Below are 23,652 nucleotides of genomic sequence, written 5' to 3'. Positions count from 1 at the left end.
AGAGAATACGTGAACATGTTGGTGATGTGGTGAATAAAAGAGATACAGCTATAGCTAACCACATCAATAGGATACATCAGGGTGATCATAGCAAAATTCAATTTGTTGGGATCGAGAAAGTTCCTTACCCCCATAGAGGAGGTGATTGGGACAAAGTGATCCTTCAAAGGGAATGTAGGTGGATTTTCTGGCTGAGAACACTCCAACCAACAGGCCTGAATGACCAACTATCTTTCATGGCTTTCTTGTAAACTAATTAACCCATATGCAATGAGATGGAGCCCCGGAGGACAAGCTCCATTGTGCCCCACGTAAAACCAGATCCCTGTATAGGGGTTAAAGGGTAGTGTGGTTACTCAGGAGGGAATCCTAAAGGAGCTATACTTCTCTATTGGGTTATTTTCCTTTCTTTTTTTTTTTTTTTTTTTTTTTTTGTTTGTCTAAACACGGAGTCAATACCTTAGGAATAAAAATGAAATGGGATCAAGAGAAGATAGGAAGTCTCTTTTGGATGTCTAAGGTCTGAGCAAAATACTGTACATTGTCTTGAGTGATCGCTCGGGATAGTTGAGAGGATTTTTTAAGGGGATATTTAATTAAGTTTAATATCCTCAATATTTTGAAAGTCCTAAAACTGGATAGTAAATATTGAAATATGCCCAAAATGACTGTGAAACCTATTTCTTTACAAGGGTAAGATTTATGCTTATAGGTCTAGTTGAGGATTAGATAGTGAGCATTTTAGTTATAATTTGTGACCACAAAGCATTGCTCTCATGAAATAATCCTGTGATAGGAGGAATTTTTATGCATCTATAAATCATAGTTTGCAAAGATGCGGTTGATTGTGGAGTGCGCAGGCGCGGTAAGGGGACTGGCGTGCACCAAGAAGTTAAAGCCTGCAAAGTAGCGGCTATGGTTGGGAGTGCGCAGGCGCGATAATTCCCCTGATGTTGATATAAGGAAATAAATAGGCGCCGTGACGTGAAAAAGTAGGTTGAACGTTACAAAGAAGAATGCGCATGCGCTAAAGTAAGATGACGTCAATGCGTTACTATGCAACCCGATAAAGAAAAGTGCGCACGATTATATGTTCCTGCGATAAGAGGAACTTTTATAAATCATAGTTTGCAAAGAAGCGGGTGTTTGTGGAGAGTGCAGGCATGATAAGGGGACTAGCGTGCACTAAGAATTTAAAACCTGCAAAGAAGCGGCTATGGTTGTGAGTGCGCAGGCGCGATAATTCCCCTGATGTTGTTATAAGGAAGTAAATAGACGCCGAGACGTAAAAAAGAGGGCTGGACGTTATAAAGAAGAATGCGCATGCGCTAGAGTAAGCTGATGTCAATGCGTTGCTATGCAACCCGATAAAGAAAAGAATGCGCACAATCATATGTTTTAAACGGAGGCCTAAGCAATCGCATAGTATTAATATGCTATGAGACTGAGCAAGTAAATGATGTTAATGAATATATAAGTAACAGATTAGTCACGATGGTGACACAGAAACAGGAAATGGTCATGGGCATACACCCGCCCATTTTTATGAGGCGGGAACACACTAAAGAGTGCATGCTATAAAAAGCAGATAAATGAACAGCCCAGTGATGGCATTTTTCTTATGTAGGCATAACGCTGTACTTAGTACTCCCCTGATGATCTGTGTGGTGAAACGCGTAGGGAGAAGGGAGCGTCACATGGAGGAACCCATGAATGTATAGATTCGGGTGAGATCTTTCCATGATATACCAAATGACATAAAAAATCTGTAAAGGTGGTGAATTGTATGATCCAAAGAGGAATGTCTTGATTCACACCTTGGTTATATTTAATTACAGATTGTCTATCATGCCATTCCTTATTTTTAGGTGATTATTTGATATAAGGCTGTTAGTATGATAATTGTTCAAGATCATTGTTAGTGATGATTATGTATGCTACACAGAAGTGGCACATAAAGTACAATAGATCTGTGAAAGACATTTTTCCAGCACCATGAGAGTGTTTTTTTGAAACTAATTCACACGAAGCGGATACCCTGAGGGGGTGTCTATGGAGAGTTGGATAAAGAGACCAAGGGTATACCGATAGGGTGCTTGAAAATTTGGTCTTACCGCGTCAGTTTGAGCGGTTTTTGTAAGTGTTTGTCTTTTTGTACATGTACATTTTTTATGAATGGACTAAGTCCTTTTTAAATTTAATTTTGAATAAAGTAGATTAGTTTTATTTTTGGTATTTTTCTAGCTTGCTGGTGTAGATAGAGTCTTCTAGCTAGAAGATCACTTGCTGTTAATCGTCTAACCGGCATTCCAGAAAGAATGTGAAAAAATTAAGTGTCCAAACCACAGGTGCTGTAGCTTGCTTAACAGCTGGGCTCCTCTGCTGAGTAGCACACAGTTCTTACATAAACAGGCGGCATAGCTTGGTTCACAGATGGGCAACTCTGCTGAGAAGCAGACAGTGCTTACATAAACAGGCGGCATAGCTAGGTTCATGGGTGGGCTCCTCTGCTGAGCAGTAGACACAGGTACTAGGCTCAAAGTATTCACTGGGCTAAATGGAGTTAAAAAATGGTTCTTACATAAACAGGTGGCACAGATTGGCACAGTTCACGGGTGGGATCCTCTGCTGAGTAGCAGACACAGTTATTATGCCCAAAGTATTAACTGGGCTAAATGCAGTCAAAAACTGGTTCTTTCATAAACAGGCGGCATAGCTAGGTTCACGGGTGGGCTCCTCTGCTGAGTAGCAGACAGTGCTACAAGGCCCAAAAGGATTTTCTGGACAAGATGCAGTAAAAAATTATTAGAAACACACACGGTGTAGCTCATTGACAGGTATACTACACCGCTGACTATCAGACACTGCTACTATGCCATGAAACTGTCTATTAACATTGAAAACCATTATTAATGTGAAAATAAAGTTATGCTTTTGGTGAACAAACCGTTCTCCAATTGAACCTCAAACAGCCGAATTTTAAGCAAAGTGTTCGAGTTCGACGAACGGCTCGAGCATCGCCCAAAACAGCTTGAATTTGAACTTAGCGAAAAGGTCGACTCGAACACCGCTCATCTCTAATCAGGAGGCAGACTCAGACGGTCTCAGGCCCAGTATTGATTCGACAACATTGTAGAAAGTTGAGAAAGGGTACAGAATCACCAGATACCAGGTATATATAGCATAGTTTACACAACAAAAATCTTTGGCTATATATCAGGAGGCAGACTCAGATGGTCTCAGGCCCAGTATGGATTCAACAAGATTGTAGAAAGTTGAGAAAGGGTACAGTATCACCAGATTACAGGTATATATAGCATAGTTTAAACATTTAAACGTGTATATTTCTGGAGTCCGACAAAGACACTCGCAGCCTCAGTATGGATTAGACAAGAATCTAAAAATTAGAAAAAGGGTAATGTATTCTAAGCGTACACCAGTATACACTGTTGGGGTATTTTTAAACCTTCATATATATTTCAGTCTCAGTGAGACAGTCCAGACTCTCCGCAAGAGGAAACGAGATGGATACAAGTGCAGATGGAAAGTCGAGTGATTGCAGAAATTTTGGAATTACTAATCATGGGAAAAACTCCCGGGAGAATTCTCAGAGGCAATGCTGACCCTCAATAACTTTGTCTGTGGAGACAGCAAAAGCAGTTCTTTGTGAAGAAAGGGTTGCTGTATTGCAGTACCATGGATCCCATCACCGTTACTCATCTCCATCAAATTGTGATCACAGGGAGAGATGTAGACATGGTCCTCACTGCCTATCATGATCTGTCAGGTAACTTTGGAGTGCAAAAGACAGAAGCCACAGGCCGTAGGCGATTCCATTGGATTGGCATGAGAGGACACATTTAAAAATGTGGGCAGGAATGTCACACGTCTGTGAGTAGGAAAACTGTGAAAGCTGATGATAAACCACCACTGCATCTCATTGTGAGTCGACGTCCATAACAAATGGAAGCCATTGATCATCTGAAGATAGAGCCCAGCAGGACAGGGCATAGCTACATTTTAACCATCATCTATCAGTTCACCAAATTTGTAGTGGCAGTCCCAGTGAAGGATTTAACAGCCCAGACTACACAGCTGTGGAGCAGGGATAGGTAAGTATTGCAAGTGCTGGGCCCTGAGCAAGCAGGTGGGGCCCACTTGTGGGTGGCGGTACTGGCACAGGGCCACTCATAGTACGCCGGTGAGTCTGAAGGCGGGTGTGCACCCCCACCGTCAGAGACACTTGATTGTACTATGAGGGACCCTGTGCCAGTGCCGTCGCCCAAGAGTGGGCCCACCCACCTGTCCAGGGCAACGTCACTCGCATGGGTGCATGCGCCAGGTGGTGACCCCGGCCCTGGGGGGAGGCAGCCCAGTTAGGGAGGTTGAAAAAATGGCATATGTTGATGTTGGACATTCAGCAGCTGCAAATGGAGGAATTGGAGAAGTTCGAGGAAGAGGATGACAAAAGCGATCCATTTTTTGGGCAACCTACGTGTCAGCAGGGGAAGGTGGGACAAAATCCTTTGAAACCCATGCATAGTTCATTTTAATGAAGGTTAAATTATCAACATTTTGGGTCGACAGACGGGTCCTTTTTTCTGTCAGGATTGATCCAGCAGCACTGAAGACTCTTTCGGATAGCACACTAGCAGCAGGGCAAGCGAGCTCCTGAAAGGCATATTGTGCCAATTCAGGCCAGGTGTCCAGTTTACAGGCCCAATAGTCAAAGGGGAATGACCTGAGAGGGTGAACATCGATATGGGAGGAGAAGTAATTTGTAACCATAGTTGACAACTGCTGTCTCCTGTCACTTTCAATCGATGAAGTATTACCAGTCGTGTGAGCGGTACTTGTAAAATCAGTCCACAACATGGTCATAAAACCTCTGTCTCCAACGCCACTTCGGATGTGTGAACCACGAACACCTCTTCCATGTTGCCCCCTACGGCTTGGGGGAGAGCCATCACCACTGCAGTGTGCTGGGAATGCCTCAAACAAACGGTTTACCAGAGTTGCTTGTTTGTTAGCCAATATTAGCTCTAGGTTCTCCTGTTTCATGATGTTTTGGAATTTGCCTTTATAGCGTGGATCCAGGATGCTGGCCAACCAGTAGTCATCATCGTTCATCATTTTGGCAATGCGGGGGGTCCCTTTTTAGGATCTGCAAGGCACAATCACACATTTGGGCCAATGTTCCAGGTGTCAATGATGCACTGCGAGTGCTGGGTGGAGGAGCACTTTCTGGCAAATCCACATCCCTCCAGTGACGCACAAACCCTGTACCTGACCTTGCCACGCCAACATTTTCTCTTGCCCCCTGAGAAGCATCCTCCTCCCCTAAATAATCATCCCCATCATCCTCCTCCTCCTCTTCCTCTTCTTCCTCCACCTCATCCAGGAGAGTTCCCTGAGCAGACAATGGCTGACTGTCATCAAGGCTTCCCTCCTCCTCTTCCTCCTCGGCTGCAGACGCCTGCTCCTTAGTGTGCGTCAAAGTTTGCATGAGCAGACGCATAAGTGGGATGCTCATGCTTATGATGGCGTCATCTGCGCTTACCTGCCGTGTGCATTCCTCAAAACAATGAAGGACTTTACAGAGGTCTTTCAGCTTCGACCACTGCACACCTGACAACTCCACGTCTGCCTTCAAACTGCCTGCCCATGTATCCTCCCACAAATGCATTACAGCCTGCCTCTGTTCACACAGCCTCTCAACCATGTGCAGAGTGGAGTTCCACCTTATTATAACGTCTCGATAATTAGGTGGTGCTTGGGAAGGTGGAGCACTCGCTGCAGCTTCTGCATGCAACTGGAGTGTACAGGCGACCGGCGGATGTGCGAGGAAGTCTTCACACCTTATGGACCAGGGCTGTTAACTCCAGATAATTATTGAGGAAGCACTGCACCACCAGGTTCAAGGTGTGAGCCAGGAAAGGTATGTGTCTGAGTTTTGAAAGGACTATGGCTGCCACAAAATTCTGGCCGTTATCACTAACTACCTTGCCTGCCTCAAGATGTAGACTGCCCAGCCATGACTCAGTTTGTCGCTGCAAGTAGTCAGCCAGTACCTCCACGGTGTGTCTGTTGTCGCCCAAACACACCATCTTCAACACAGCCTGCTGATGCTTGCCACTAGCTGTTCGATAGTGGGAAACCTCGTGTGCAACACTGGCAGCTGCGGATGGAGTGCTTGTGCGACTGCGCTCTGTTGACGATCTTTCGCTTCTGGAGTAGGAGGAGGAGGAGGGTCAAACGCCTACAGCTAACTGTTTCCTATACCGTGGGCTAGGCAGCACTGTCCCACCGCCGCTGTCCCCTGTGGACCCTGCATCCACCACATTAAACCATTGCACAGTGATGGACACGTAATGGCCCTGGCCATGCCTACTGGACCATGCATCTGTTGTGAGGTGCACCTTTCCACTCACTGATTGGTTGAGTGCATGGACAATGCGGTCTTTTACATGCAGGTGGAGGGCTGGGATGGCTTTTCGAGAAAAGAAGTGCTGACTGGGAAGGTCATAGCATGGTACTACATAGGCCATGAGCTCGCGGAAAGCTTCGCTTTCAACCAACCGGTAGGGCATCATCTCTAACGAGATTAGTTTGGCAATGTGGGTGTTCAAACACAGCATACGCGGATGAGAGGATGAGTACTTTCTTGTCCTTCTCAGAGTCTCTGGTAGGGTGAGCTGGATATGAGAGCTGCATATGGTGGAACTAGCGGTGGACATGGCGGACTGAGAGAGGGTTGGTGATGGTCATGGTATTGGTGGTCTTGCTGATGGCCTAGATTCAGTCTTTCGTAGCAATAACATTGTGATTCCCTGACTGCTTTGGCCTTTCGACGACACCTCAACATTTGCTGCTGGTGGTGTGCTAACCGTTGGGCTTACAGTGGGGGAAGCGATGTAGCGTTGCTGACTTCTTTCATTCGGAGCAGGTGCACATGTGGTACGTGAGGTTTGGTAGTCCGTACATGCTTGCAAGTGCATGGTGCTTAAATGTCTAAGCATGCATCTGGTATTCAAATTTCTCAGATTTTTCCCTCGGCTAAATGTCTTTGCGCACTTCTTACAGATAACCTTTGCCTGATCATTATTTTTTGTTCAAAAAAAGTGCCACACTGTACTCTTCCTACTATGGAAGACATTTTGAGGCCTTGCACACTGTGCTAATTTGACCGTCTGGCCAAGCTGTCCTGCAACTCTTTTGGTTTTTGTAACTCGTTTTTGGACTGCTTCGGGCCTGCCAGATAACAGCAGTTGCGAAGTCGTTGCCTGCTGCGGATCCTCCTCCTCCTCTTCTGAGCTATTGGCAGCAGCACCCTCTTCCCCCAATGGATGCCAATCTGGGTCAACAACTGGGTCATCCATCACCTCCTCTTCAATTTCATGTGCAACTTCCTCTGTGTCACCGTGTAAGGTGGTATAGTATGCGGGAAGGGGCACCTGAGTTTCATCAGGGTCAGATTCTGGCTCAGTACACTGCGAGGACAATGTAGTGCTCTGAGTGAATGTACCAGCAGAAAAATCTAGCTTTGGCTGTGCATCAGTGCACTCCATGTCAGATTCATCTTGGACTGGGGAATTCATGATTTGACTTGATAACCCAGGCATGGTATGTGAAAAGAGCTCCATGGAGTAATCTGTAGTGTGGCCTGCCGCATCCTTCACTGTTAGTAGGGGTGAAGGACACATGGAAAGTTGTTGTTCCTGACCAGGAGCCTCCACTGACGACTCAGTGCTATTATTTTTTGAAACTTCAGAAGAGGAGGCGATAGAGCAGGAGGCCGTGTCAGCAATATAAGCCAAATCTTGTTCCTGAAGCTCCGGCTTTAGAAGCGGTCTACCTACTCCCAGAAAAGGGAGCCTTTGAGGCCTTGTGGAGCCAACACCTCCTGCCTTACGTGCTATTGTGCTTTTTCCACTACCAGCAGATGCACCACCACCACCATCAGTACCAGCTGGCAACCCCCACCCACGTCCACGACCTTTTCCACCATACTTCCTCATTTTTGGGAAAATGTAACCAAAATACCACCAGCTATATGGTACTGTAAAACAAGGTACAAGGTGTATATAGTATTGGGGAGAATTTGAATCTCCCTAGAGATTTTAGGTGGCTGAACAATTATCTCAGGCCCACTATAGATTACACCTCAATTTAGCAGGCTGAAATAGTCTGGTGCATGACAAGGTACAAGGTGTATATAGTATTGGGTAGAATTTGAATCTCCCTAGAGATTTTAGGAGGCTGAACAATTATCTCAGGCAGACTATAGATTACGCCTCAATTTAACAGGCTGAAATAGGCTGGTGTATGACAAGGTACAAGGTGTATATAGTATTGGGGAGAATTTGAATCTCCCTAGAGATTTTAGGAGGCTGAACTATTATCTCAGGCCCACTCTAGAATACACCTCAATTTAACAGGCTGAAATAGGGTGGTGTATGACAAGGTACAAGGTGTATATAGTATTGGGGAGAATTTGAATCTCCCTAGAGATTTTAGGAGGCTGACAATGATGCTCTCAGTCCAAGTATGGACGCAGGCAGCCTAATAAGCTGGTCTGCTGCACACAAAAATGTGGAAAAATGAACGCTTGGTAACTGTGCAGAAAAGAGGAAGAAAAGTATTTTTGATTTTAAAAAAGCGGTTTGCACAGCAGTGTGCAAACAGCAATGCATCTATCAGGGAGCCTTATAAGGCAGCCTAATAACCAACAGAGCTGATGCACACAAATATATCCTCCCCTGTCACTGCACACAAACTGTTGTGTTGTACAGTGAAAATCGCTACCAGCAGAAGCAGTTTTTTTTTCCTTCACTTAAACACTCTCCCTATTCAGAACGAGCAGCAGCACCTCTCCCTATGCTAACATCGGCAGAAGTAAGATGGCAGTCAGCGTGTATGCCCTTTTAATAGCCCCTGTGATGCCACACAAAGCAAGCCAATCACTTGCATGCCCTTCTCAAAGATGGTGGTGACCGATGCCTATGTCATTGCGTTGCCGACAGTGTGCGTCCTCCATCATTGGCTGAAAAAGGGCGCTGGAAGCATCATTTGAAACGTGACTTTGGCGCTCTGTTGCCGACCTCATGGCCAACCTCATGCTATGGTCGGGTTTCGTTTCATGAAACCCGACTTTAGCGAAAGTTGGCGTCTTATAAATTTGACCGAGCCATTTCGCTCAACTCTAATAGGTACTCAAACTTCTTATCAGTGGTCCATAGCCAAAAATATAAATAGTCAGGCAAACAATAATTATACTACAGATACTCAGGCATTTTATGAATAGTGTCCCATCGTTAACAACTAGTTAGACACATAGTAATTAGGCTGTAGATACTCAGGCATTTTATAAGTAGTGGTCAATAGTCTAAACATGAGTATATATAAACAGTTTACATATCACAGCAGAATTTTTGAACCACTCTGGGCAGATCTCAAGCACGCAGTTCATGCTACATAGCCCAGGAATTTATAGGAACTGGAGCCTTTTTTCCAAGAAGAGTGGGCAGATTTACCATCTGAGAAAATAAAGAACCTTACCCACAACTGACTTCAAGCTGTCATTGATGTTAGAGGGGACAATACACAATATTAAGAAATGGGGTATGTAACTTTTAATCAGGGTTATTTTGATGTTTTGGGTTGTCATTATGATTTAAAAAAAGAAAACACCATAGTTTGACAATAAATGGCTTCACCCATCCACTCACCATGAATGGAGAAAAAGTTTTGGTTTTATCATTAATATTTTCTGAAAAAGGGCCAAGAAAACTAAAATTCTGCCTGGGTATGTAAACTTTTGAGCACAACTGTACACACACCACACACATAAGTAATGTTAACCAATAAAGAGGCCAATTAGATTTTGGTAGCTGAAAACAAATATGATGCCTACATTTGCTGATTGACTCCAATTTTCAAGATCCAGAGGAGTTTGTAATTACTTATGACTAGTGATAAGCGAGCAGGCTAGGGAATGCTCGTTACTTGCCTGAGTATGGCTGTACTCGCAGTACTCATCGAGCGCTGAGCATTTGCAGAATTATTCGGCGGGAAATCGGATCCCACACTGCATGTTTGGCGCTCTTTAAAGCACCAATCAACAAACAGGGATTGTCTGCCATGCACTGTAATGCCGCAAACATCTTTGTTATGGTATTACAGTGATTAGCTGGCCTCACAGCATCATCAGGTCTATAATAGACCTGCTGCTGCCCTGTTTATCACAGTCACGTCCGGAATGAGTAAGTGTAGGGAGAGCTGCTGCTGGGATAGGGTCAGATTTGTGGGTTTATAAGTTATTGTGCACAAACAAGAAGTATTCAGCTCACCCCTCTTCACTCCTGATCACACCTCCGACGCACGGAAACACCCTGACCCGGGTGTATGGTGCATGCACAAATAAAGAAGGATTTTTCCAGCATCTCCAGGAGATAAAATAATGATTGCTTTATTGAGAATATAAAATCTTCATACCATCAGGTAAAAACGACATAAAGAGGGTATGAGGGGAGCAATTTCCTACGTGTTTCACCCTAAGAGGGCTTAATCATGGAATGCATTTATATTCTCAATAAAGCAATCATTATTTTATCTCCTGGAGACGCTGGAAAAATCCTTCTTTATAAGTTATTGTGGGTATACTATCATAGAATCCACAAATCCAGCTAAACCAACAGTCCTTCTAAGGACTAATTACAGGGTATATAGATTGCAGTGCTAGGTAGACAGGCAAGTGTATGTGGCTATATACACATCAGTGCAAGAATTGCAGGCACTGTATGTGGGTATATATATGTCATTGCAGACATCAAGACGGTACATTCCATTATTGTGTGTTGCTGCTGCCTATTACATATATTGACTGTATAAACCTAGCCCCAGGTATCAGTGGCTAGGAATATATTTTTGCATCTCAATCCTGATTATTTTATTCCAAAGCAATCCAGAACCCCTTTTTTTCTCCATTTGCTTGTTCACACTGCAGATTACAGGCAAATCCTTTTCATAGTACAGCATGAAAATCGAGCAATTTTAAATGGGTTTGCGCATCCCAGGCATCATATCTGAGTGCAGAGAAAAAATCTGCCATTTTTTGTGGTACTGTAGAATTTTCTTGCAGTGTCTTATACAATTTTTTTACACCATTTTGCTGCCAAAAAATATTTAGTTATAGGGCAGATATTTTACACTGGGTTTTGTCCGCCACACTGATCACATATCATTACGCTCAAAATTTTGCCATTTCAGGCCTCCATAGAATTTTTTTTGTTGTGTCATAACATACTTATTGACACAATTTTGCAGGCCAAAAAAAAACACAGGACAGGTATTTGAAAGTGGGTTATCTCCGTCAGACACCTCATCTATTTGTGGGCTACAAACTGTGACATTTCAGGCCTCCATTCCACTGTATTTGCTGTTTTTTACCCTAGATCTACAGTTGTGGTAAAAGTATTGACACCCCTGCAATTTTGTCAGATAATACTCAGTTTCTTCCTGAAAATGATTGCAAACACAAATTCTTTGGTATTATTATCTTCATTTCATTTGTCTTAAATGAAAAAACACAAAAGAGAATGAAGCAAAAAGCAAAACATTGATTATTTCACACAAAACTCCAAAAATGGGCCAGACAAAAGTATTGGCACCCTCAGCCTAATACTTGGTTGCACAACCTTTAGCCAAAATAACTGCGACCTACCGCCTCCGGTAACCATCAATGAGTTTCTTACCATGCTCTGCTGGAATTTTAGACCATTCTTCTTTGGCAAACTGCTCCAGGTCCCTGATATTAGATGGGTGCCTTCTCCAAACTGCCATTTTCAGATCTCTCCACAGGTGTTCTATGGAATTCAGGTCTGGACTCATTGCTGGCCACCTTAGAAGTCGCCAGTGCTTTCTCTCAAACCATTTTCTAGTGCTTTTTGAAGTGTGTTTTGGGTCATTGTCCTGCTGGAAGACCCATGACCTCTGAGGGAGACCCAGCTTTCTCACACTGGGCCCTACATTATGCTGCAAAATTTGTTGGTAGTCTTCAGACTTCAAAATGCCATGCACACGGTCAAGCAGTCCAGTGCCAGAGGCAGCAAAGCAACCCCAAAACATCAGGGAACCTCTGCCATGTTTGACTGTAGGGAACGTGTTTTTTTCTTTGAATGCCTCTTTTTTTCTCCTATAAACTCTATGTTGATGCCTTTGCACAAAAAGCTCTACTTTTGTCTCATCTGACCAGAGAACATTCTTCCAAAACGTTTTAGGCTTTTTCAGGTAAGTTTTGGCATACTCCAGCCTTGCTTTTTTATGTCTCGGGGTAAGAAGTGGGGTCTTCCTGGGTCTCCTACCATACAGTCCCTTTTCATTCAGACGCCGATGGATAGTACAGGTTGACACTGTTGTACCCTCAGACTGCAGGGCAGTTTGAACTTGTTTGGATGTTAGTCGAGGTTCTTTATCCAACATCCGCACAATCTTGCGTTGAAATCTCTTGTCAATTTTTCTTTTCCGTCCACATCTAGGGAGGTTAGCCACAGTGCCATGGGCTTTAAACTTCTTGATGACACTGCGCACGGTAGACACAGGAACATTCTGGTCTTTGGAGATGGACTTGTAGCCTTGAGATTGCTCATGCTTCCTCACAATTTGGTTTCTCAAGTCCTCAGACAGTTCTTTGGTCTTTTCTTTTCTCCATGCTCAATGTGGTACACACAAGGACACAGGACAGAGGTTGAGTCAACTTTAATCCATGTCAACTGGCTGCAAGTGTGATTTAGTTATTGCCAACACCTGTTGGGTGCCACAGGTAAGTTACAGGTGCTGTTAATTACACAAATTAGAGAAGCATCACATGATTTTTTGAACAGTGCCAATACTTTTGTCCACCCTCTTTTTTATGTTTGGTGTGGAATTATATCCAATTTGGCTTTAGGACAATTCCTTTTGTGTTTTTCATTTAAGACAAATTAAATGAAGATAATAATACCAAAGAATTTGTGTTTGCAATCATTTTCAGGAAGAAACTGAGTATTATCTGACAAAATTGCAGGGGTGTCAATACTTTTGGCCACAACTGTATACACTATTTTGGGCTAAAAAATAAAAAATACCGGCCCCATTTTGAACAGTGTGGTATCTCCGTCAGACGCCTGATCTATCTGTGGGCTACAAATTGTGGCATTTCAGGCCTCCATTCCACTGTAGTTGCTGTGTCTTACCCTAGTTATTGACACCAGTTTGATAACAAAAAATATATTCTTACCTACATTCCAGATATTTTAAAGTGTGGTTTTCCTGCGCACGGATGACATACAAGTTCGCTCCAAATTCAGCCATGTGTAGTGAACGTGGAAAATATTGTAGTCCATTTAAAATGGGCAAGGTGCGTGGCAAGGGACGGGGAAGTAGACGTGATGTTGATGGTGCATGCCGAGGCGGTGGGCAAGCTGAAACTGTGCCACAACAAACACCGACATCTTCTCGCATGACCTTCCTGACCGAAGTCATAGGGGACCGAAGAACAGCACTATTGAAATCAGAGCAGTCAATTGGTTGTTGGTTAGATAGCAGATAATGCTTCCAGTCACTTTTTCACCACCACCAGCACCCTGTCTTCCCCACAGTCAAGTCTGAGTAGATGTGAGTCTGGACCGCATATTCCTCACCCTGATCCTCCTTCCTCCTGCCATGCTGAGTGCCCAGAGACACCTGATCCCACACTTGGACACTCTGAAGAGCTGATCACTGTTCCATTTATAGAGTTGGGCCTCTCACTTGATCCACTTGAAGAGGGGCAAGATGAGGTCACATGTAGCGATGCCCAAATATTTGAGCAGCCACGTTCATGCAAAGGCATCGGTGGGAACTTGTCACAACAGGTGGACTTTGATGAGACACAAATGCCAGAAAGTCAGGAGGAGGACCAGGGTGCGGAAGTGGAAGACGAGGTGGTGGATGACATAGTAACTGACCCAACCTGGAAGGAGGACATGCAGAGTGAGGACAGCAGGGGGAGGGAGGCATAGCAACCCATCAGGCAGGAAGAAGCAGTGTGGTGTCTGCAGACAGAATGCAGGCAATCATTCCTCATAACACTAACACAAAGGAGTTTGACAGTACAACTGTCAGGTCTTCCCGAGTCTGGTTGTTTATTTAAGACTCTGGCGATAACCCCAAACAGACCATTTGCACCATCGGCCATGCCCGCATCAGCAGGGGTAGCAAAACTGCCAGCCTGACCACCATCAGCATGATCAAGCACATGGCAGCAAAGCCCCCGAATTTATGGGCCAAACACCAGGCTCCAGGAATAGTGTCTGTGGGTGAAAACACGGCTTCTTCCACTGAGGTGCGTGCAAGCCAATCCCTTGTCCACGTTGCATGTGAAAATGCCTCCTGCCCTGCACCTCTCATTACCCACACTCAACTACCAGCATCATCAAGCACGTTCACGTCCTTGTCACAGCGCAGCCTTCAGTTTCCATACTCCAGGCATTGGAACACAAGCGTAAATATGGAACCAATGCCCCACAGGCCTCGGTACTAAATTCATACATTTCTCATCTGCTTGCATTCGAAATGTTGCCTTTTAAGCTTGTGGATAAGGAAGTTTCTGCAACCTGATGGTGACGGCCGTCCCAAGGTACTTAGTCCCCAGCCGCCACTATTTCTCCCAGTATGCCGTCCTGGCATTACACAAGTATGTGTCCCACAACATTACCTGTGCCCCGAACAATGCTGTTACTGGGAAAGTCTACCTAACCACTGACATGTGGACAAGTGCTTGTGGGCAGGGATGCTACATCTCGCTGATGGCACACTGGGTTAATATAGTGGAAACCGAGACCCAGAGGGACCTTGGAATGGGACGCGTTCTCCGGACGCCAAGGATAGTGGGCGCTACGTCAGTCAAGGTTGCCCACACAGTCTACAGTTCCTGCATCTCATCTTCCTCCTCTTCAGCTTCCATCTCTGAAATGACCACATTAGTCACAAGCTGGAAGCACTGCAGCACTGCCTTAGCCAAGTGTCAGCAGGCTGTACTGAAGCTAATTTGCTTAGTTGACAAACCGAACAATGCTGAAGAGTTGTGGACAAACCTGAAAGAGCAGGCAGATGTGTGTCTGACACCGCTGAACCTATAGACAGGTATGGTTGTGTGTGACAATGGCCAGAACCTGATGGTGGTTCAGAGGCAAGGCTAGCTCACACACATACCATGCCTCGCCCATGTGCTTAAGCTCATTGTTCAATGGTTTCTCAAAAGCTATCCGGAGCTGCCAGATCTGCTTGTCAAAGTATACTGCCTGTATGCCCCTTGCCATACTTCAGCAGCTTTTTCATATTCGAGCTCACCTGCTGGTGTGTGATGTCCCCACGCATTGGAACTCAACAATGCTCATGTTGGATAGAATCTAAGAGCAGAAGAGGGCAGTTGTTGACTACCAGCATCAACAAGGCCGTCGGTATTCAGTTCAGACTCCACACATAAGACCTCAGGAGTGGACATGAATGTCAGACATATGCACCATCCAACAAAACTTTGAGGAGTCCACCAAGATGGTGAGCGGCGATGACGCTATAACTAGCGTCATCTTCCCGCTTCTCTGTCTTTTGAAAAGCTCTCTTCTCACAATCAAAGAGCTGGCATTGCAGGCTGAGCACAATGAGATTAAGCAAGAGAGCATACAGGGTAATTACACACAGCCCAGCCTCATGTCACCCCAACATGGATTGGTTGACAATGAGGAAGCGGAGGAGGAAGAAGAACAGGAGCTACTTTCATGTGCTATAGACGGTACTACAAGCACAACTGTCATACCGTCTGTTCAGCGTGGATGGCCTGAGGACAGGCAGGAGGAGGAGGCGGAGGAGGAGAGCTTGGTCAGTTGTCCTCTTGCAGAGGACACAAAAGTTTTGCCTGTTAGCAGTCTGCCATGCATGGCTGACTATACGTTGCACTGCCTTTTCCGTGATCTCTGTATTGTCATAATTTTGGCTGACAGTCAATACTGATTGGTGACACTTCTAGACCCACACTACAAAGAGAGCTTTCAATCTCTTCTTCCAGAGGCAGACAGGTGTACTAAAATGTTGCAATACCAGAAGGCCCTTGTTGCAGAATTATTTTAAAAATTCCCATCTGAAAATGCATTTATTTATTTACACAGTAGGTTGATGTGTACCCCCCAGGGGGAAATGTTTGTCAGCCCATATACTTAGTGTGTGGGCATTACAAGTATAGGAGACCTGCTCCTGTAAACTGAGAAAACAGTTTTAGTAGACAATCCTCCACGTATCTACCTACAACACCACTTGATTACCAGGGTAATTGTGGTCCATGATGCAACAGCCACTATAGTTTTTTGCAAGGGTGTTTATGATGACCCTCAAAAAATTTTAACACAGTAAGTTTATGTGTACCCCCCAGGGAGAAATGTTTGTCAGCCCATACACTTAGTGAATGGGCATTACAAGTATAGGAGACCCGCTCCTTAAAACTGGGAAAACATTTTTCGGAGGCCATCCTCCACATTTATTCCTTGGGGGTTTGGAGTGTGTGCAAATTTTGGGCAGACCTTGGATTCACTTCATGGGCAAACTTTAGGTGACTTAAAACAATCAGAATAATGGGAACCTTGGTTTCTTGTGGCCATCCAGTACGTATGTTTAAAGGCTTATTGGGGTGCGCGTAAATTTGGGGCAAGGCAAGCCTTGCATTCAATGCATAAGCAAGCAGTATGGGAGTACCAAATGAATAATGTGAACTTGGTTTTCCTGTGGCCATCCAGTATGAGTGTTCAAAGGCTTATTGGGGTGCATGTAACTTTGGTGCAGGGCAGACATTGTACTCAATGCATAAGCAAACAGTATGGGAGTACCAAATGAATTCTGGGAACGTTGGTTGCTTGTGGCCATCCAGTACCTCAGTTCAAAGGCTTATTGGGGTGCTTGTAACTTTGGTGCAGTGCAGGCCTTGCATTCAATGCATAAGCAAACAGTATGGGAGTACCAAATGAATACTGGGAACTTTGGTTACATGTGGCCACCCAGTACCTCGGTTCACAGGCTTATTGGGGTGCGTGTAACTTTGGTGCAGGTCAAGCCTTACATTCAATGCATAAGCAAATAGTATGGGAATACCAAATGAATGCTGGGAACTTTGGTTGCATGTGGTCATCCAGTACCACAATTCAAAGGCTTATTGGTGCGCATGTAACTTTGCTACAGGGCAGACCTTGCATTCATTGCATAGCAAACAGTATGGGAGTACCAAATGAATAATGTGAGCTTGGCTTTTCTGTGGCCATCCGGTGTGTTCAAAAGCTTATTGGGGTGCGTGTAACTGATGCAGGACAGGCCTTGCATTCAATGCATAATCAAACAATGTGGGAGCACCAAATGTGTACTGGGAACTTAGGTTGAATGTGGCTATCCAGTACCTCAATTCAAAGGCTTATTGGGGTGCATGTAACTTTGGTGCAGGGCAGGCCTTGCATTCAATGCATAAGCAAACAGTATGGGAGTACCAAATGAATACTTGGAACTTTGGTTGCATGTCATCATCCATGATGTCTGTTCAATGGGTTGTTGGGGTGCATCCAAATTTTGGGCAGCCCTGCCACTCAATGCATATATAACAACAGTATAAAGGACCCAGTCTTTAATAATCAGTGTTTAATAATGGGAACATAAAAGCATAGCCGGCTAATGGCTCTCTAAGAATAGTGAGGGCCGACTTCTGGCCCTATAAAAATAGACTTTGTGACGTTCAGAGTCCCTCCTTCATGAATAAAACAGTATGTGTCTGATGATGTGTCACACACCACATGGCCAAATAAGGTTGTAAACTGTTAAAGTGACATTTCCCAGTGAATGCATTTGTCTTGGTTGAAAGCAGTGGTAAAGTTGAAAAACGCATCAAAAACGCTACGTGTGAACATAGCCCAAGTGGTGGAGGAACATTTTTGTTTTGGGCTATTTATTTTGCCTTATATAAAAGTCATTACCCTGGAAAGGATGATCCTTAACATATTTCCCAGGAAAATCCATTTTGGTTTCATCTTTATATGTTTTATTAAGGGCCTATAAAAATGGCAACATTATTCATTGCTGTGACCTGGGAGTCAGAAATGCTTCAAGGGGTGTTCACCATGATGGTCCCATGTCATATGAGCACTGTTTCCATCATTTTCAGATGTTTCTAGACCCTAAAATGACCCCCGGGGAGATCGCGGTAAAAATACTCGGTTTTCCCATAAACTTACATTGAGATCATTGCTCGGGTCGAGCACCCGAGCATTCCAATTTGCTCGACCCAAGCAACGAACACCCAAGCATTTTAGTGCTTGCTCATCACTTCTTATGACACCTTTCATTCAGGTTTATAGAAAAAATTGCATCTGTATTATTTCATCATCATTATTGCATTAGTAGTAACTAGTCTATTAATCACCTATTTAATCTATTGAATCTTCAGTATTCTGTCATCTTAGGCTACTTTCACACATCAGGTTTTCGGCGTCAGGCGCGATCCGGCGTCGTGCCGGAACGCCGGATCCGGCAAATGTTTAGTAAAACCTGATGTGCCGGATCCGGTTTTCTGCCGGATCCGTCTTTTTCTTGACAGACAAAACCGGATCCGTCTCATCCGGTTCATCCGTTTTTCTATCCGTTTTTCGACGGATTACGCCGGATCCGGTTTTTAAAATTGACCCTTGTGGCCTTCCGAACGGGATTGGCTACTGGAAAACTATATATAGCATGTTCCTACAGCCCTTCTTTGACAGGTTGTAGAGGAGAAAGTGCAGGTTGGAGAGAAGAGCAAGTTACTGGCGAAGATGGATGTTGTCATTGGAAATATTTTGAAGAATTTGGCGGATTTTATAGCGGAGGCAAATCGTTTGAGGGTGATTGTTCTGGAGAAGGAGAGAGCGAGACAGCAGCGCATCAGGCATCGTAGACGACGTTTGTGGATCCACCCCATCACAGCCAAGAGAATGACGCGTGGGGTCTATTCTACACTCTGCATGGACCTTCGACGAAACCCGGATAAATTTTTTGGATATGTTAGGATGAAAATGGAGAATTTTGATTACTTGGTGGAGCGCATTGCACACCGCATAAGAAAAGCGGACACCTATTGCCGCTTCTCTGTTTCACCCGCAGAGCGTCTGATGGTGACTTTAAGGTAAGCCACATTTATTGGATGTGATCGCATCAGAGCACACTTTCACTGCAATCTTGTTGGTGGTAATTTGTATCTCCAAGTGTTATAGGTCAGTTTTGGTATGTAATGCTGTGATTTAAAACTAATTTATTGTTTGTTAATTCCCCACAGATTTCTTGCAACTGGAGAATCCCTTTCGTCACTGCATTTCCAGTACAGACTCGGGATTTCCACCATATCTGGAATTGTGAAGTACACATGCCGTGCACTGTGTGACTCCTTAGCTGAAGAGTTTTTACCAGAGCCCACAACAGAGAGGTGGATTGAAATTGCTGACAAGTTTCAACAGATATGTCAGTTTCCAAACTGCTTGGGCGCTGTGGACGGGAAACATATCCGCATTGTAAAGCCAGCTGGATCGGGATCGGAATATTTCAATTACAAGAAATGTTTTTCAATTGTCCTCATGGCCATCGCTGACGCGGAATACAAATTTATTGCGGTTGATATTGGGGCCTATGGCCGCTCCAATGACTCTCAAGTTTTCAAACTGTCTGCCATGGGTCGTAAACTGTATGGAAACACCTTCCAGTTCCCACCACCTAGACCGCTGCCGCAAACATCTGGTCCACCTATGCCATTTGTCTGTGTAGGGGATGAAGCCTTCCAGCTGTCAGAACACCTTTTGAAACCGTACTCTAGCAGAGGATTGACAAGACCAAAACGCATTTTTAATTACCGCCTCACAAGAGCAAGAAGAATGGTTGAATGTACCTTTGGTATTCTGACAGCCAAATGGCGGGTCCTATTGACTGCGATCAACCTCAAGACAGAAACTGTGGACGAGGTGATCAAAGCGTGCGTGGTACTCCACAATTTTGTTATCTGCAAGGAACCCATTTCCATTGAGGACACCTCTGAAGAAACCACCTTGCAAGATTACCATGACATTACCACTAGAAGTTCTGTGACGGTTTCAGTAATGAGGGACAGTTTTGCACTATACTTTATGTCACCTCAAGGCAGAGTACACTGGCAGGATGACAGAGTGTGAAAGATTTGTGCCCTAACCAAACTTGTGTACCTTCTGTACCAACAGTATATACCTTTGCCAACCAAAGTTGGCTATCTTGTCATGGTCTCTATTTTTAGCTTTAGGCCACAGGTGTGTACCTGGTTGTGTTTTATGCAAAGTATTTCACCTTTTAACAAAAGTTGTGTACATTGTTAGGAAATCACCAACAATAAACACAACTTTTTAGGTGAAATACTTTGCTTCAAACACAACCAGGAACACAACTGTGGCAAAAAGCTAAAATTTACCCACAGTTATATAGCTAGTTTTGAATACCATTTCACCTTTTAAATAACCTGTATTTAACCTTTTTCGCCGCAGAAAGAAATGACAGACAACCAGTGTAAAATAATTTAACTTTTATTGAAAAATTTTTTTTTTTTTAGTAAACTTTTTTAAAATGTTAATAAACATGTTTAATAAAAATTTGAAACTATAAAACTGAAACCATAAAACTGGTCATTTTTATTTAAATACACACATTATAATTCTGTGTAGTGTGTGGTGGAAATACTGCTGTAGGGGCTGCGGGACACTTCGACACTGGGAGTGTGGAGAGAGGACTGGGATCGTGGTGGGGAAGGAACAGTTAGAGGTGAAGGTGTGGAAAAAACTACAGAATGGGTGGACATGTGGGAAGCAGAAGAGGTGGTGGGTGGTGGAGTGGAGGGTTGGGCAGGGACTGTAGGAGCAGATGATGTTGATGGCAAGTTGTATGGGGAAGGAGTTTGGTACGGGGCAGGTTGCTGGAAGTGGGGAGATGTCTGGTACGGGGCAGGTTGCTGGAAGTGGGGAGATGTCTGGTACGGGGCAGGTTGCTGGAAGTGGGGAGATGTCTGGTACGGGGCAGGTTGCTGGAAGTGGGGAGATGTCTTGTACTGGGGAGGTTGCTGGTACTGGGGAGTTTGCAGGTACTGTGGAGGTTGCTGGTACTGGGGAGGTTGCTGGTGCTGGGGAGGTTGCTGGTGCTGGGGAGGTGGATGGTGCTGGGGAGGTGGATGGTGCTGGGAAGGTGGATGGTGCTGGGGAGGTGGATGGTGCTGGGGAGGTGGATGGTGCTGGGGAGGTGGATGGTATGTAATAGGAGGGGGAGGATGGAAAGTGGCTGGAGGTGGATGGTATGTAATAGGAGGGGGAGGATGGAAAGTGGCTGGAGGGGGTGTAGATGTAATAGGAGGGGGAGGATGGAAAGTGGCTGGAGGGGGTGTAGATGTAATAGGAGGGGGAGGATGGAAAGTGGCTGGAGGGGGTGCAGGTGGAGGAACTACTGTGGTGGGAGGAGGAGGTTGGGAGATAACTTGCTGGAGAGCAGCGTGGCATGAATGCATTACATGCATTTGCTGGGCAGGAGAGAGCGTTTCCATGCGCTCCACAACAGACCTGAAAAAGGTGTGGTTTGGTGAAGATCTTGCTTCTGAATGCATGGTTTGCAGAAGTGTCTTCACCTCCAGAATGCTGGAGTTGATCTGCTGATAGCCTGCGGAGATTTGCTCTGACAAGACTTTTAGACAGTTCTGGAAAGATGCATTCAGATGCAAGAACTCTGGCGCATAAGTCTTTTCCTGACCCCTCTGCCGCTGCCGCCCAGTACCCGCAGGTGTACTAGAGGTGGCAGGGGCAGAAGGGTGGGGTAAAGGGAAAGCGATCTCCTCACAAGCAGCTTCATGTAATGTAGGCGGCCACGATGCTCCTGTGCTGGTGGATGGGACAGATGGGTCGAATGTGTTGGAAGGCTGGGAAGGTGCAGATGTACCGGGGCGGTCGAAGTGTCCCTCGGTGCCGGTCTCCTCAGGGATCGCTTCAGAAGGGTCCAATCGTGCCGGCTCCCGAGTGCTGCTCACCGTGCTGTGGAATAAAGAGAAAAAAAAACAATTAAAATACTGACATGGTATGGCCCTGGCTGAAAAAAAAATTTACATCTAACATTTTTTTTCACATGTGGTGTGTAATATTTACCTTCTGGTGACCATTGTTTCCCGGAGGAACGACAGGGCTTCTGCGTACTTGTACTTGCTCCTGCGTCCTCCAGATCCACTCGGGGCCCGCATCTCTTTATTGAACTCCTTCTTGAAACGATCTCTCACAGACCGCCACCGATTCACAATTCTGTTCCCTGAAACGAGAAAGGAGTGGTTAGTATACAACATCAGTGTTTCCCAAACTCCAGTCTTCATGGTCCTCAGGGGTCATGTTTTCAGGATTTCCATAGTAAATAGAAATCCTGAACACATGATCCGTGGGGACCACGAGGACTGGAGTTCGGGAAACACTGGTTTAAATCAAGCAACCGGTACTGTATATACTTACGCTCTGTAATCTGGGCCCGAACATCGAGGTCCTCCCAGCGTCCCACAAGGAGCGAACAGATTTCCTCCCAGAGTCGTCGGGTAACGATCAGGTCAGCGTGGCGGCGGTCAGCCATATTCCAGAGCGGCTCCCTTTCTCTGACGAGATCGATGAGGCGGTCCACATCAATCCCTCCATCCTCAACGTCAGAGTCGGGAGCACGCTGTGAAGGCTGTTAAAGAAAAAGACAAAAATAACATAATTAGCCTCCACAAAAGAAATGAAATAAAAAGTGCAAAAAAAAAAAAGCAAAAATATTTATACTTACACGCTGGTGACCGCCGCGTTGCTGTCGCCGACGACCCTGGGAGGCACTGCGAGGACCTCTTGGCCAAGCACCAGATTGGGAAGACTAGAGAAGAAAACAAAAAAAGTTATGTCTTTGGATGTTGGCATTTGTTTGCTGTGTGTGGTCTGCAGAACATTGTTTTCTATGTGTTGTGTGTAGTGTGATGTTGTGTTTCTGCGTTTGATGCAAAAAACTTACCAATTGTGAGCCCACTCCAGGTGTCTGTCCACCCCTTCCTTCTTCTTCTGGGAGCTCCTCTTCATCTTGTGATTCCTGTTTTGAAATAAAAGGCCATGAATAGACATATATTACAGAGAAGATGGATTTTGGAAATAAAAACTTACCGTCAAACGCTGACGATGCGAGGGAGGGCTCCCAGAAGATGATGTGCTGTCTTCCTGGTGGCCACACTCCATGCCTGTGGGTGGTGTTCCAGCTGCTGCCATTGCTTCTGCTGCTGCTGCTGCATCTATTGGGCGGCTGTTGAATAAAGAGAATCAAAGGGCCAATCAATATCTTGATATTCAATAGCCCTAGTTTGGAGGAATGGGTGATTTGATAATTACCGTCTCTCATCTGCTGCTGGACTCCCCTCCCGTTGTTCAGCATGCTGCTCCAATTGGGGTGGTGCTGATGGTGCTGCTGCAGATGTCTCCTGCCTTCTCCTGCGCCTGGTTGCTGTCTTGGGTGGCATGTTGGGTGTGGCTGTGGGTCCCACTGTCTTGCTTTTATATATGTCTTGTGGGCAGAGCTACTGAG

The sequence above is a fragment of the Dendrobates tinctorius genome, unplaced genomic scaffold (genome assembly GCF_039654945.1).
Source record: "Dendrobates tinctorius isolate UK_male_01 unplaced genomic scaffold, ASM3965494v1 ptg000133l, whole genome shotgun sequence".
NCBI classification, from domain to species: Eukaryota; Metazoa; Chordata; class Amphibia; order Anura; family Dendrobatidae; genus Dendrobates; species Dendrobates tinctorius.
The sequence above is the reverse complement of the archived record's forward strand: the minus strand, read 5'-3'. Positions refer to the sequence as shown.